Source organism: Aulostomus chinensis, chromosome 6 (genome assembly GCF_037954235.1).
Source record: "Aulostomus chinensis isolate RoL2024-O1b breed Wild chromosome 6, RoL_Achi_v1.0, whole genome shotgun sequence".
NCBI lineage: Eukaryota > Metazoa > Chordata > Actinopteri > Syngnathiformes > Aulostomidae > Aulostomus > Aulostomus chinensis.
In genome coordinates, this window is record NC_141325.1 from 18,946,680 (window position 1) to 18,962,771 (window position 16,092).

General features: G+C 38.9%; 1 protein-coding gene and 1 long non-coding RNA gene across 4 annotated transcripts in view; one reads left to right on the plus strand and one right to left on the minus strand.

Moving 5' to 3' along the window:
• Nucleotides 1-271: 271 nt before the first annotated feature.
• LOC147260370 (uncharacterized) lies at nt 272-2,648 on the minus strand. 2 transcript variants are annotated; one of them, XR_015116575.1, is made up of 4 exons: nt 2,344-2,648; nt 1,985-2,021; nt 1,157-1,263; nt 272-442 (listed from the first exon to the last, which is right to left on the minus strand). It is a non-coding gene; the product is annotated as an uncharacterized LOC147260370 (long non-coding RNA). The 2 variants fall into 2 exon arrangements; XR_015116574.1 differs by lacking the exon at nt 272-442 and adding an exon at nt 624-1,073.
• The window catches only part of wdfy3 (WD repeat and FYVE domain containing 3), a 158,331-nt gene continuing 144,770 nt past the window's right edge, over nt 2,532-16,092 (plus strand). Inside the window, exons 1-4 of one of the 2 annotated variants that reach the window (XM_086206930.1) lie at nt 2,532-2,695; nt 3,206-3,329; nt 7,309-7,338; nt 8,082-8,340. The gene's annotated coding sequence lies outside the window, so the exon portion shown is untranslated. The remainder of the gene's footprint in view (nt 2,696-3,205; nt 3,330-7,308; nt 7,339-8,081; nt 8,341-16,092) is intronic. The other variant, XM_086206931.1, reaches the window with a different exon arrangement.

A 16,092-nucleotide genomic window follows, 5' to 3' on the forward strand; every position in this document is an offset into this window, starting at 1 on the left:
TAAGGGAAAAATACATTAACAAAAAGTGCTTTGTTGTTGTAAACAATGACAACTACATTCTTGAATGAAAAGGAAAACAAATATTAAATAATAGGGTCTTCGCCAGAAGTACCTTCTGGCTCAGGCCCTAATAATCCTCAGGGCTGCAGTCTAATCCAGATCTATAATGTGTGACCACAGTGAATCGTGATATTTAGCCTTCAACAGGTGCCTATTCCTATCATGCCAGTAGAGTTCACCGTTGTGTACCAACATAGTTTGCACAGTTTTGTTTTATCCACAATTGTCTCACCGTTGCCTTGTCTTTTACATGGGAAGCCAAAATAAGTCCACACAACCGATTTGTTTGATGAGTGGAGCCTCCGCTACTTGCTCAAACTTGTCATCCTCCATTTTGAAATAATTGTTTCACCGCTTCTTCTGGCGTTGCTACAGTGTTCTTCTGTTAGTGTATACAGTAGGTGAGGGGTCAAAAATCATCAGCATTAAGGGTGTGTGGCACCACTTCACATTGGTTTTTATTTTGTGAGTCTTAATTTTATTTCGTTATTTTCATTTCATAACATGAAATTTCATAACACCCCTAGAAAACAAATACATGCCCACAAGGGAAGGAGGGAAAGGGGAAATCAAGGGAGAAAAAAAAAAAGACACTGGGATCCTGACACCTTTCAATTATCCTGTCATTGCTAGACAAGGCTGCACTCAAGGTAGGTCATAATGAAGGCAACCCAGAGTGACCTACAGTATACTGCATTTCTTCGCTCCAGTGTCTAAGACATAAGGCCACTAGTCCAGCGACATGACCACAAAGTTGATCATTGAACTATGGCCCAGGATGTCCTGATGCCAAGTGCACATGCACATGACACCCTTATGCTTGAACATGGTGTTTGTTATGGACAATCTATAAGAACAGAAATCCAATAACAGAGGACCACTCAGGTTCAATCAGGTGGGCCATTCCTCCCCATCATGCTTCTCCAGTTCTGTTGGGAGCCTGGTTAAGGGTCAGGGTAAGCAGTCTAAATGGCATGGGCAACCCCTGACACCCAGCAGAAGGCCATCAAACTCTAATGTATAGTGGATACATTGGAGTGTATTAAATGAAGGCGGCAAGTGAATTATAAAGTGCAAATCTTGAGGCTATGCTTACCACATTGCAGTCTTGCTAGGGTTAGACCCACGATATATCCTCACGTCATGAACAGACCCAGGCCACTTGGCCTCCACACTGGAAATGTATGCAGCATCACATATGATCTTGATCAGAGAATGACAGATGTTAGTTGAACGAAGATGCTGTCTGTAACATTTCAAAACAGTAAAACAATCCACATGTACCTGCACATTTATGCAGTGAGTGGACTTCCTAGTCACATAGTCACACTGGGAAATTCTAAAAGAAATTAGAATTACTAATCCCAGTCTGAGTTTGCAGCACAGTTTCACAGACAGTATAATTTAATATGAGTTTAACATCTCTACATCATTCACCTAATGGCTTTGACAGGTTTATGTCCAGGGAAGACGACAAAGATGGGTAAAAGCCAGTTCAGAGTGAAGCACACTTCTGACCATGCTGCATAGTTGCCTCACTCAAGTGAGTGTACAACATTGTACAAAAAAACTTCAGTTTGCAAAGAAACAGCGCAATACTCATCTGCTGGGATGTGAGCGCATGAATACAACTGGCAATGTTGCAAAAATGATGGATTAGATTGTGTATGTAGATGTTGGACTGACAGTACTGTACCACTCAGGATGATAATTGTCTGGAAATGCTAGAACACCATTGCTGATAACATCTCCCGACAAATATTTAATTCTCTGCGCAGTAATGCAACACCTTCATCCATGCAATCGGAATCAAAAAACATGCCATCTTAGTGAAAAATGTTGTCACCTATTGTGATTAACGGCCTTCTTATTCAGATTTTTTTTTAAACAACAGACTGCAGAACTAGGCTAAACCCAAACTCACCTGCTAACTGAATGAAGAAATCAAATGGTGTGCGACTCTGAAAGAGGGTGGAGACAGAAACTCCAGGTTCATTGACAAAAAAAAAATGAAACTGGTCCCGAAAGGTTAGGTTCATAGTCCGTTACTACGGTAAATGACCAAGAGCTTAAGTTACTTCTCTCTCTGAAACAGGCTAGAGTTACCCCTCTTTCTCTGGTTTGAGTTACCTCCCTGTTTGAAACAGAAAACTCGGAGTCTTCCCTCATTTCAGGATTGACAGACTGAGTTTTCACTAAACCAGCTTTGTGAAACAGACCCCTGGACACATTCAAAGTACAACAAAACAAAGTTCAACACAAAACCGACAACCAGGTACTTACAGAAAACACAGAGGCGCAGGGAACACAATGAGAATGATCATGACAATAACAGCAACAATGAACCAACATGAGACAATGGCAAACACAGAGGTTAAACACACAAGGAAACAAGACACACATGGTGCAATCACGCACAGGTGAGACACGAGGTAATCACAGAAGGGAGCACACAGGAAGACAGGACACTAACTCCACAATAAAACATGGACACGGACCATGACATGGGGTACACCCTGGAAGGCTCGCCAGTCCATTGCAGGGACATCAGGAGCAATTTGGGGCCTAGTTTCTTGCTCAAGGATACTTCAACATGGTCACCAGGAGAAGTGAGGATCAAACCAGTGACCCTTCGGTTAGTAGACAGCCACTTTACCTCCAAGTCATGCTGCCCCCTAGTTCTAATGTATTTCTTGTTTTTCACTAGTTTGTTTTTAGTTTGTGTTTCCACCTGTGTTTTTTGTTCACTCTAGTCAGTTCCTGTTTTATTTTGTATTCCCTTCCCTCTTGTCTTTGTGTGCCTTCCTTTATTTATCTGGTCCTCTTTTTTTTTTTTTTGAGTGCTTCCCCTGGGCCTTATTGGTTGATCAGTCCCAGCCATGTTCATAATGGGTTTTTTTTTTGCTATATCAGCTCCTTCCCTGCCCTTGAATTATCCCTACTGTTTCTAGATGTGTCATAGTTGAGTGTATTTTACTTTGGTTGTCAGAGGCAGTATTTGTCAAATTCTCATGTCTCCATATCCGTTAGTCATCCTGACCAGCTGTTCTTGTATTAACTGTACCACTTTATTTTTTGTATTTCATTTGTAAATCAAACCTTCAAGTTTAATCCTGCCCTGCCTGCTTATTGTCTCCGCACTTAGGTCCTGATTACCAGGATGTCTGCATGGTTTTTGAGTTGGTACCCTGGTTTACCTCTGTTCTCTGCATTTGGGTCCTGCTATCACCATCATGAAACATAACAACTTGAACCTGTTGGAGGCCGAAGTGAGTACTTTGAGCCAATACCGACACTCCTCTTGCTCATTTCATTGTCCTACATTATTTGAGATGGATAACAGAATGAACACCTGTCCAGGGTGAACCCCGCCTTTCGCCCATTGACGCTGGGATAGGCTCCAGCCCCCCCGCAACCCTTACTAGTGAGGAATAAGCGGAAGATGACGATTCAGAACAGAATGAACACTCATAAATCTCAGCCATTTCTCTGCTTAAACAAACACTAGGCAACTCCTGAGTTCCTGCGATCACGATGACACAGATAACATTATGCTATTGGCTCAGAAATCCTTAGCAATTTGTCAGCCAAATTGATGGAATGTAAATATTCTGAATATTTTAGACTTGATTTTAAAAAAAGAATTATGTCAAAGTTCTGTTGTCTTTTTTAATTCTCTTAAAATGGTTCTCTCACCTGCAGTGGCAAAATTATATTTTACGGACCATCAATGCTAGATTTGTTTTGAAATGAAACTGCATGAATGCCTTGCTTTTTAAAAATTAGAAATGGCATCTCTGATGTATACGCATTTGTGTTTACTCTTTACTATAGAGGAAAGGAACTCTTTATAATATAATCTCACCATCCTTTTCTACCAATTCCAGTGGAGTAACAGGAAGTCTGAAAATTGTAACATTTTAACTAGCAACAAAAGAACTGAAAGTAAAGTTTCGATATCAGTGGCCGTGCTTACATTTTACAATAAATTTTCATGTTCAGTCTTGTTCTAGAGTTTCAGAGCATTGTTCATTTCTTTGCTGAGACACATTTACAGTTATGCCTGTTGAGGGAAAATTCCACAAACCACCATTCAAATATCAGGAGTTTAATTTGCTGGTGGCAAATGCAGAAAGCACCTTGTTTGGGTCAAGTCTTGAGGTTTATTCCATTTATCACATAAAATCAAAAACTATGACTTGGATGGAAAAATATTACAAATGCCCTTCTGTGAAAACTTGTACAATTCAACAGCACCATAAATGGCAGCTTCATAAATGATGGTTAAAATAGGGATAACATAATATTGTCAGCCAACCCTGATGAAAGTATCACCATGGGTTCCCTCAAACAAAAGCCAACAGGATTATTGCATGAATTTTTGGATTATTATCAAAAAAAAAAGTTCTGACAGACAAAGGTTTATGAGACTTTCACATGAATTAATGCCAAAATGATGTTTGTTTTGTTTTTTTAAGCATATATACAATACTAAAGTACAAAGATTACTTCAGGTTGTGGACAAGCTTCATCACATACGCATGTCTTGAAGATCAAAACAACCAGTACTGTGGTTCTTGTGTTTGATGTGATTATGTTCAATGTCTGTGACAGCCTCCATAATCTTTTTTAGATAGTTAATAGCAACAACTGATTTTAACTGACATAAACACTTAGAAATTCACAACTATGGTGTTAACTGACATATTTTATGCTGCAGAATAAAATTTAAAAAAAAAAAACCTTAACATTTTGTTTACATGTTACCACAGACCTTATTTCAAACTTTTTTGCCAAAAACATACTCAAAAAATCCTAATGACTTTGAAATGAGAGCACTGTATGTTCAAATCAGTTTCGGGGCTCTTTCCTGTGCACCACTATATTAACACTCTGAGATTCAGTCAAAATGGAAGACTATCCTCCTCGTGAATGGAGGACTTTACTAAACTTGTCAGTAGTTTTAATGTTATGATATGTGATATAGAGGTAACAAAAATATTTCAGTCTGACATGTATTGACATCAAATGATTGAAGAGTAATAATAAATTCAGGTTTCAAAACTTCCAATGCCAAAACTTAAACACAACAAGCTCATTCTTTTAAAAACACACAGAAGAGGAAATATAGTCAACCAGAAAGACCATTTCCTTTTTGATGCTACATGGAAGGGAAAACAAAAGACTTCATTAGCAACAACATTTCATCTGAGGCCCTTACTGGTACTACGTAGATATGGGGGATCATCAGTACAGTTTGGATGAAGAGCTTCATAGGAGCCACTGTTTACTACATCCATCCATCCGCTTATCCTGTTAATGGAGCCTATCCCAGCAGCTTTCAGGCAAGAGGCGGGGTTCATCCTGGACAGGTCACCAGTCCTTCACAGGGCCAACATATATAGAGACAGACAACCATTCTGTGTGCACCTGATCCCTGATTGTGTTTCCCGCACCTGTGGCTCATCACTCCCCAGTAGTCCTGCATATATTCCCCCTTTGTGTTTTGTTGTCAGTTCGTTGATGTATATTACTCATGTTCCAGCACTCTTTCCCATAGCCATAGCCATAGTCACAGTCACAGCCACAGCCACGTCATTTTTGAACCTTGCTCATTTTTTGACCTCATCTTTTGCCTCTTGCTTTTTTGGATACCTCTGCCTGTGTTTATTGATCTCCCGTGTACCCACCTCTGCCTGTAATAAACCCCACTTGTCTGATCCCACCGATCGGTGTCCTGGATTTGAGTCCTACTCATCCTGAGCTACATTCATGACCGTTTCATGATTGCCTGCAATTCAACCAAACTGTCTTCCTTTGTCTGTAGTTGTATCAACAGACCAGCCAGGTTGCTAGAAATGATCATCAGTTTCTTCAGCCCAATGAATTAATCAAATTCTTGTGCTATTTGCTCAATCCAGTTACAGTGTTGTTGGACTGGACAGCATCATATTGAGGTGTTTCTAGAAATTGAAATGAGGACCAACAGGACCACCCCCTACAACCTAAATAACAAAGAATAGCATCAACCATTAATGAAGTATTCTAGCTCTGTCAAAGGATTCAGCTGTTGTACCTGTACATTTCCTTCAAGTGTGTTTACACTTGACGCATCGCAGTATGATGAGTATTCTTGCCACACATTGATTGTTAACCCTGTCAACACATTGGGGAAAGACTGTTGATAAGAGGGTAGAATACAGCAATTTGGATGATGACAGAGTTCCTGCCTCCCAAAAAGATAAAGAAATCTGCAGCTGAGGAACTGAAGGACTGAGACGACTGGGAGAGCATGGACCCAAACAAAAAGAAACTAGTCATCAGTTTGCTTGAACCATCAGATCTTTCAGTTTGGTTTGTAATTCTTTTACATCTCCATTTGTATGAAATGGGTTTGTTATTTGCATGAAATCACTGAATGCATTTACTTTGCCTAAGAGTGGGAGCCTCCAAGGAGAATGGAAATTACTTCTAGCTCTTAATACATATTGTCCAGTCAGTACTGTAACTTTGTGAAATTTATTTTATGGTATTCCACTTGAGTGTCCAAACTCTATGTAACAGCGATAGAGACACAGACCATGTAAGTGTTTTAACCAGAGTGTTGTTTTTTTTTTCCCCCAAAACCCTTCAAGGTCAAGTGGATCCATCCAAAGACAAACAAACTAAAGATACCTAAAAATCAACTAATAAAAATTATGGGGGTAAAAAGGCACTTTTTAAAGAAATTTGATCAAAACACATTTTCATGAACAACTTTACAATATTGCATTTTTAACAGATTGAGATGAAGGAAACATGACAGTAACGTGATGAGATGCATGGAATTAGTTAATAGTATTCAACAAAAAACACAAGCATTTCAAAATATTTGAGATGCTTGTGCACTCTCACAGTTCCATTTCAGTTTAAGAATAATCACTGTTATTGATACTGAGGCTGTAATATTTTGTGGTTTATGTTGCTCAAAGATCAGAACAACTGAAACACCAACATGGAGTCAGTGGGTGAATAAACAAGTGCTGCCATCTAGTGCCTCTTATTTTAGATTACAATAGTGTTGTGCAAAGTGACCAAAAAAACTGAAATTAGTACATTAGCTCCAGACCTGCCCCCCCCCCCCCCCCATGGAGATGGGAAGAGGCCTGTTTATCAGCCTATCACAGGCTTATTACAGATATATTGTATTGAAAGTATGTTTTCTGATTCGTGCCGATGTTATTTTCTTTTTCTTTTTTTTTTTTACAGCACAACAAATGTTGAAAAAAAATTCCAATGGTGAGTGCTCCAGCACCTCTGATTTATTTATTTTATATTTATCTTATTTTGGGAGGTTACTTAAATACTCATGTAAGACAATGTTAAATACTTTTATTAAAGTAAGTTATTTGTATAAGAAATATGCCTTCTGAGTACCTTTGCACAGTCATAATGGTACGAAGTTTGTACACAACAAACATAGAAGGGAGAGAAAAAAATGATAGCAGTAATCTACGATTTCTTTTCTGTTCTAAAAGCAGTATTGTTAGGAAACTCAAAAATCCCAAGATGGTCGGACCTTACGTTTCATTTTCTTCTTTGTTTCATGTCATCCTAAGATTTCAGTTTTATTCTTTTGTATAAAAAGGATTTTTTTTAAATAAAAATGATATAAAAAATAATATAAATGACAGAAATACAATTTTTGGAGAGTAGGAGCAAACATTTGGTCTTGAAATACAGTTCTTATCAGAACCTATATTACGTGTAAACAAATGACAAAGTCATTGGAACACATGAATTCTTGATCCATCCTTAATTATTTAAAACCCTTTGAGACAAACTGTTTGTGAAAACGGGCTATACAAATAAAATTGCCTTGCCTTGCCTTGCCTATTTTAGTCAATAAATGATCATGTGTCAAGTATCAGTAATTACATAATGATCATTATTTACAATTTCATTATTTCAGTAAATTAACAATGGTTTTCAGTAATGTGCATTAACTTAAGTATTTTCAAACGTGTCCGTTTCTCCAACAGATGTCAGCGTTGCCTCACAGATGTGGCCTGCAGAGGCGGATGCTGCTTGGACCTAGCTGCTGGCAGGCTTTTCATACTGAGCAAAAATGGCTACTGGTTGAAGGTAGTAGAGGAAGCAGCGAAGACTTTTGGACTAAATCATTGTTTGTAACTTATGGATGTATACAGAGTACCCCACATCGACTTAACTAACACATTTCAGCTCACCATTACCGGTCCAAGTGAAGTATTTTCTTGTCAACGCCGCCTCACGTTACTGGTAAGTGGAAGCAGAAAGACGCAGGTCTCTGGAGCGGCTAGCTAGCGCTGTGTTGCTAGCTGCCTCCCAGGCGAGTTAGCAAAGGCTGGAATGTGCATCACGGCTGTTCCAGCAGCATAGGAGCTAACGGTATTATGTCAGTCGTAATTTCCAGAAATATAAAACATATTAGGTGTAAATATAAAAACACAAACTAGTCAGTTTATTCGTGTTTGTTTTTGGAAGGCCAAATAGTTACTTGAATGTCACCGTTTAGCTTGACAGTTGTGGTTCCTATGCGATACTAATTCGATGAGCTGGTGGCTAGCTAACGGACCTCTGGTATCGTAAGCTGGCAGTATTAACTACGCATCAACATTTTTGGAGGCTTTGTTATGTCCTCTAGCAGAGTTTTGTTTAATGGATCAAACCGAAGAAAGATTTTAACATAATTACTGGAACACATAGAAAAAAGAATGTTAAGACGCAGCTATGCGAGACGTTTCTCAGATTTGTTAGTCAACACAGTATTATGGATGGCAAAGCAAGGTTGCTGTAACATTACGCTTGGTCACTGGCTACGGTTCGTGTGTGACATTGCTTAAGTAATGACTACATATGACTTTGAACAGGCTTGCACCCGACATCCTGTGGTCACGTGCCTAGACACTGACCAGTGGATTGTTCTTGATAATATGATTGTCTGTATTATTGTCTGTACAGATAGCTAACTGTCATAGCATTGCACAATCCAGTGGCACAGCATCCAGGCTGCTGGATGATGGTGCAGTGTAATTGTTATAACACGACATGGCACTAAATTCTTTCCTATTCTTGCGGTGTTTACTGTGCCCCTGTGAGGGATGACCTGCTAGCTTCAAATTGTTGCCTCATAACAGATGATGAACAAAGATGAATAGACTTGAACTAGACTGTTAAGCTCACTGGACTGATACTGATCTATTAGAAAATTACCAATGTCTACAGATACTGATAACATGCGAATATTATTATTCATCCCTCTCAAAGGACAGACCAGAACTAGGGATATGAGGGATAGAATCTGTTAAACAATGTCTCACTCATTTAAGGACAAGCATACATCACTGTGAAGTCAAAACTGTGTCACACCTCTTCATGTTCTGTCTAGTTGGTGCACTGACTGCTATCAGCTTACCCCACACTACTAAGATTACTATTTAGCCAGAGTCTGTAGGCTAGCTGAAAACATTTGCAGGCCAAATAGACTGGCATCTGAATTTGAAGTGGTGTTTGAAAAAATTGTATGAGCTGCATTCATTTATAAATAGTGACAATATCATGAAAGATGCTTTTTCTTTGCATCAGAATCAACAAACTACCACAGTGGCCTCTGGTAAATCCAGATCTTTTGTAATTTGTACCTGTTCCCAGTTATGTCTCTTGGTTTTCATCAGTTTATAGTCATTTTCTGTTCATCATTTGTTATTGCAGACTAGGTAAGTCACATGAGCTCATTCAGCTGTATTGTGAATAAATGCTCAGGCTGCTTTTAAGGAAACTTGGTGGACCTTGCAGTATGGACTGAGGATGGATCCATTAAATTGTGGTGCAGATCTGTTAAAAATGGTGAAAAAACTTTTTTTTTAGATGCTGTTGTCAAAGTTATTCTTCTTGGTGCCCTCCTTATTTGTCAGTTAGTCTGTCTGATAGCAGGATTTAGGGGTGGGCGGTACACCAGTTATATGCGATTGCAGCTTGAGTCCAAGTAAGCTAAGAGGATGTGGACTGGAGGTGGAAATGGCTGACTTTGTTGCAATGAAAAACACAACAGCTTGAAAACTTAGTGCAAAAAGTCAAAGTTTGTTTCACCACCTGAACTGCCATCCACACCAAAATGAATGCCTAAAACTCCACTTTTCCACATCTCATTGAAAGAAAAAGTGGCCCACTAGCTTACATATGTGACCCAGTTCTCCACAACCAGATCAGAGCAGAATGTGTGAACCTTTTATCAGCATTATATAGACACATAGGAGTTGAAAAGATCATGTCTCCAAATTAGTTTCTCTGGATAATCACACAGGAGAGATCATTGCACAAGGGCAAAAAGATGCTTTAATGTCCGACATTGTGAGGGACTTGTGAAGTTTGCATCACAACAAAATAATGGGGCTTCTACAACCAAAGCCATGGTTCTGAATAGGTGGACCTCAGTGTTACTGCATCTTGCCATGAGTGAGTATCTTAGTAGCTTTGTCCTGTCATTATCAATAATTGTAAATTTATTACTAAGACAGCACAATGGATGCAGTATGCTTGGCTAATATTGATTTCTGAATTTTTGGGAACCACAGAGACAGATTTTTGATGAATCCAATTTTCTGTTTAAGAACTGTACATGACAATACAAAAACCTGAAAATCTGCTTTTCAATTAAGTTCTCATAATTAAAGAAAATATTACACTTACAGTTTTCCCCAAATTGCACTGTGTCACTGGATCTTTCCTCAATCAATTATAAATTAATAAATAAATTGCTCTTCTTTGCAAATGAGGTACAAAAAATTCTATTGGCAATTTATTTGCAGTACTGTATATCCAGCAATGCCTGGCATATTTTTTACTTATAGAACAAAAGCAGTTGAATGTAGCAACCAGTGAAGGATAGGAGAGGCTGCAGGTTTGTGTTTGGCTCCAAGGTTTGCTTGCTAGATTGAGCCACCTTCCATTTGTTAGCTACCTCAAACTGGGTAGGCTTAACGGGGTGATAGGTTAAGTGTCTTGGTCTGTTGTACTGGACATTTTTTATTGTGGCTCCCCCAAGTCATATTTTGGCCTTAAATGTTTTTCAAATTGCGAGCTTGATTTCGAATTTTTCATCAGGGATGGCTGTGCTGTGCTCAGGCTGTGATGCTGATCACATCGGTGTTAGACATAATTGCAATTTCCAGCTGTCTGCCAGCCTTGCTAACTTGCTCAAATTCCAATTTGATTGTTGTCTGTTGTCTCTTGATTTATGTGTTTCTCATATGCAAGTATAGTATATGTTTATATTGTACCCTTTTCAGGTCAGTTTTTCAGGGAACCTGCATGTCGTGGTTATTTTTGAAATTGGCCAGATATACAATTCCATTTGTGTGAAGATTTCCTGTTTGACTCCATTTGCTGTGTGCAGATTGATGCACTGTCTGACTCACTGTTATTCCTGGTGAAGCAGCACTAAATGGCAAGTTAGGAATCAGAAAAGTGTGACATCGACAGGCCTCTTATGTTTACGAACTGCATGAGCTGAAAAAGTTTGTTGTTGATGTTATTATGTTTTCATGATTTATGGTGCCTTCAGATTGCTTTTCTACCACCTGCCAGGTGTATTTCTCCATTTGCATTTACTGAAAGTGGAAAGGAAACTTTTTTTTTTTTATTTAACCACATTGAAAATGGTAAATGGACTCAATTTTTTTAGCACCCTCTCTACCTTAACGGCATTCAAAGCGTTTTACAGTGTCATCTCATACACCCATTCACACACACACACACTGATGGTGAAGGTTGCCATGCAAGGCGCCAACCTACTCATCAGGAGGAATTACATGTCCAGTATCTTGCTCAAGGATACTTCGACATGGTCACCGGGGTCAAGAATCGAACCAGTGACCCTTCGGTTGCTGGATGGCCACTCTATCCAATAGTAGATTCCTGCAGCGCCGGAGAGCTGCGGTTTCAGGACCGCAGTTCCAGGACCCTACAGCGCCACCTACCAAATTGGATGATAGCACGCAGTTATAGGACTCTAGGTTTTTGGTGACAGTGCCACCTATCGAATTGGATGATAGCAAAATACTACTTTCCAACTATAGTATTAAAGGCTTATTCCAATTCCACCAAAATACTTTCGAACAAGTTATCGTTTTAAAGGTCCATTCCACCAAAATACTACTTTCAGTCCAACTACTCAGTTTTAAAAGTGCATTCAGTTGAGGGATCCTGGTTCTGTGTGAGGGGGTTGTGGGTAGATATGGAATGATGATGAAAATGTCATGTCACGATCATCCTGCTAAAATATTTGTGAGTCACGATCAGTGATGTTGTTAGGTACGCGTCCTGCGTCCCTGACGCATTAAAATATGAAAGGACGCAGTAAATTCACTATCTGCACGTCCCAGGGACACACTTCATTTTTCTTATGAAAAACCATACATTGTGAACAACAACTTGTGCTTAAAATCACAGTAAGTAGCAAAAGAAACCTTGACTTCAGCGGACCTGCCGAGCGCTGTTTCAACCCTTTGCGCATTAACTCAGCGCAGACATGATCCCCTTGAGTACAGTATCGCGACATGCTAGTTTAGCCGCTACAACAACAACTACCGTGGATTTCATTTCAACAATTAAAGATACAAACTTCTTAGTAGTAAATAAATTCACGTTTCAACTGTTATATGCTGTGTTCACTCGATGGTTTAACGTCTAGGGGACGTGCTCTAACAAAAAAATATTCCGGTGGTGGCTGTGTGGCAATAAAAAAAAACAAACCTTTGAATGGCGAAAAAAAACATTTTGAACATACCTGCTAATTATAGCCATATCTTACCTTACCACCATTGAGAGAGTTTAGCACTACAATTTAAGCAATAGAAGAATATAAGAAATAGACAGAAATACATTTTTTAATTGGGGACCCATTGAATTTCCCAGGGACCCCCTCAAATCACCACCTGTGGGTCATGGGGACTCACTATATTGAAAACCTATCAACATCTCTGCACGATATTATCCCAATATCATCAAAATATGCTTAAACTTTTAAAATGGCAATAAAATATACTGGAATCATTTTACCACAAACAATTTTATTGTGGTTTTTGTGAACATCATTTTTAAAACATTATGCAAAAAAAAAAAATTCTCCGTGGCCATGATATTGAAGTCTATGAAAATATAAAGAAATTTTGAAGTGTTTCAATATTGTGTACACAATGTGTACATAATGTAATAATAATGTACATAATGTGTACACTTGACACAGCTTCAAAACTTGATTGTGAAGTAAGTAACAGCCATACATATCAATTGAATGGTCTCCCTTCTTTCCTGAATTGTTTGTGTATCAGTCTCGCAAAATTCCTCCACTTCACTGAAATATTATTAACATTACTTTAAGGTATTCACTAATATTAGCAAATAGCTGATAAAGATTTGTGTACATTTTTTAAAATTCTTTACTCTTACCTGTGATGATACACTGGACCAGAGAGGAAGACCTGCTCAGCCTCCTGCATAGACAAATTCTGCAGCACAGTCAGGCTGTAGATTTGTCTTCACCAGAGTTGCCATCGGGACGCCATAGTTTTTTAAATGACCGGTGTTAGTTTAACTGGTGACCATCTTATCATGGTGACTGTCACATAGCTGTTCTCCTTAAATCCTTTGTAGTGTAATTCTTTGAAAGCAGGGGTGGGCAATCATGTGCCATAGAGGGCGGTGTGTATGCAGATTTTCCTTCCAAACAAACACTTTAACAGGTGATTCCACTTATCAACACTCTTCTGTGGCTGAAGGTGTGTTAATCAGTGGAATCACCTGTTAAAGTGTTTGGTTGGAAGGAAAACCTGCATACACACCGCCCTCCATGGCACATGATTGCCCACCCCTGCAGTCCATATTTAAAGATACATACTCCTCTGTGCTTGCTATGTAAGTCATGGTAAGCATTTGTGTGAGTTAAACTGTGTAATTCACGTCTCCTAACCTATCTTGTTACATGAGAAAGTCACCAGTAGGGGTGTGACGAGATATCGTAGCACGAGATCTCGAGAGATTTAACTCTGCAATATTTCTCGTCACGTGAAATATCTGTTTTGCGAGATTTGTGAACTAATAATTGTGACCTCTGGGGGCGGTAATGTGCCTTTGCTACATCGAGCCTGCCACAGCCTAAAGAAAGAGAAGGAGGAGCTGAAGCTGAGGAGAAGGAGGGAAGGATCGCGTCAACAATGCCGTCCGAAAAGACCGTCGAAAAGACCGGTAGTATTACCACTGAAGAAGCCCCCGCCACTTTCAACATACATTTTAGTTTTTGTTTCAATTTGTGGAAGAAGAAGTTTATTAAAAGCTCATGCTTACATCATGCATGTAACAAGTTACATTTCAAAATGCATGTGCGACTCGGTTAAATAAAAGTCTGTTGGTCAAGTCATATACTTAGTCATTATAGTTTTCTTAAAATCTCATCTCGTCTTGTTCTCCTGAACCCAATATCATTTCTCGTATCGTCTCGTGAGCTGAGTGTATCGTCATATCCCTAGTCACCAGTTAACACTGTCAACAGTTAAATCATAACACCGGTCATTTAAACACAATGCGCTGCTGATTTTGCAGGACTTTTAGGTTGTTTCTGAGTCAGCCATCAATTGTCAACTGACAAAACATCCAGCACAGGGCTGGGCGATATCAGGAAAACATGCAATGTGCGATTACACTGTTCAATATTGCGATGACGATATGACCTGCACTAAATGTGTCTATATGTATATATGAAATATCAAAGGTACATATTAGCTACAATACATTAAAGCATATCTTTCTGTTTTAATATTTACAGTTGACATAGACCACAAACATTTAATAGCCTATGCCCATTGAATAAAGAAATTGAACAGTTATTTGTATCCAACATATGCTTTTATTTTTAACATATTGCGATTGCGCAAGGCTCAAACCTGACTCTTGGCAAATTCAAACAATTTCCAAGGCTCAAACTAAAACGAAAACATATCTGGGAGAAAACATCAATAGAATAAATTAAACATGGCAACTGGCAAATTAAACATTTCTCCCATTATAAAGATCGAGACCTGCCAATGCCATCATCTTGCTGAACAGGCAATTACAGCACTATGATGGAGAAAACATAAGTGAGTAATGTAGAACCACTAAATCAAGAGATAGGGAGATTTATTCATCCCAAAACTCCTCTAACACATCTCTTATTTCAAGTTCTTACACAGGAACACCAACATGTTCACTTTGCTAGGTTTCAACCAGGAGCGCTGACATGTAACCACATTCCCTGACGCGCTAAAGAGCCTCTTGGAGGGCCAACGAGTGGCTGCGGAGTCGCGTTATGCGGACTCGGTGTTGTCGGCTGTTTTGTGCCTTGGCTGTCTTTGAATTGTTTGTGCAGTTCTTTGTGGTGGTGTTTGGAGCTTATACCAGCAGCCTTCAGACGAGAGGCGGGGTACACACTGAAGGGTTCACCAGTCCATTGCAGGGCCAACACATATAGACACAAGAAGCCAAATATATAATTTAATTAAAATTCTAGGGATTTTGGAAGCTTTTGCATAATGTTTTTTGCAACAAATAATAAAAAGCCAAATGTGACTTTATGGCATTAGTGATGAGCTGATTGAAGTTGTATGCACACATCAAATACTGGGGATCTGTAGGACAGGTGAGGGAAGCTCATGAACTATTTAATCACAAAATTTAAGCATTGATTTTATTTGTTTATTTTATTTTTATTATGTTTAATTAGAGTGGCTGATGTCTTCATCTTGGTTACCATCGGGACTGAAATAGTTATCTACTAATTAAATTAGAATATGAAAAAATGTGTATAATAAAACAGATTGACCACAAACTTTCATGTTGAAGTGTTTCTTGAAAAAAGGAGACCCTGTCATGATTTCGTATCATATATGGGTGTGTGTGGAGAGTCATCGCAGAAAGTATTCAATGCATGTCTTATGCCATGATATGGCTGTCTACATTCTGCACTAAGCAATACAC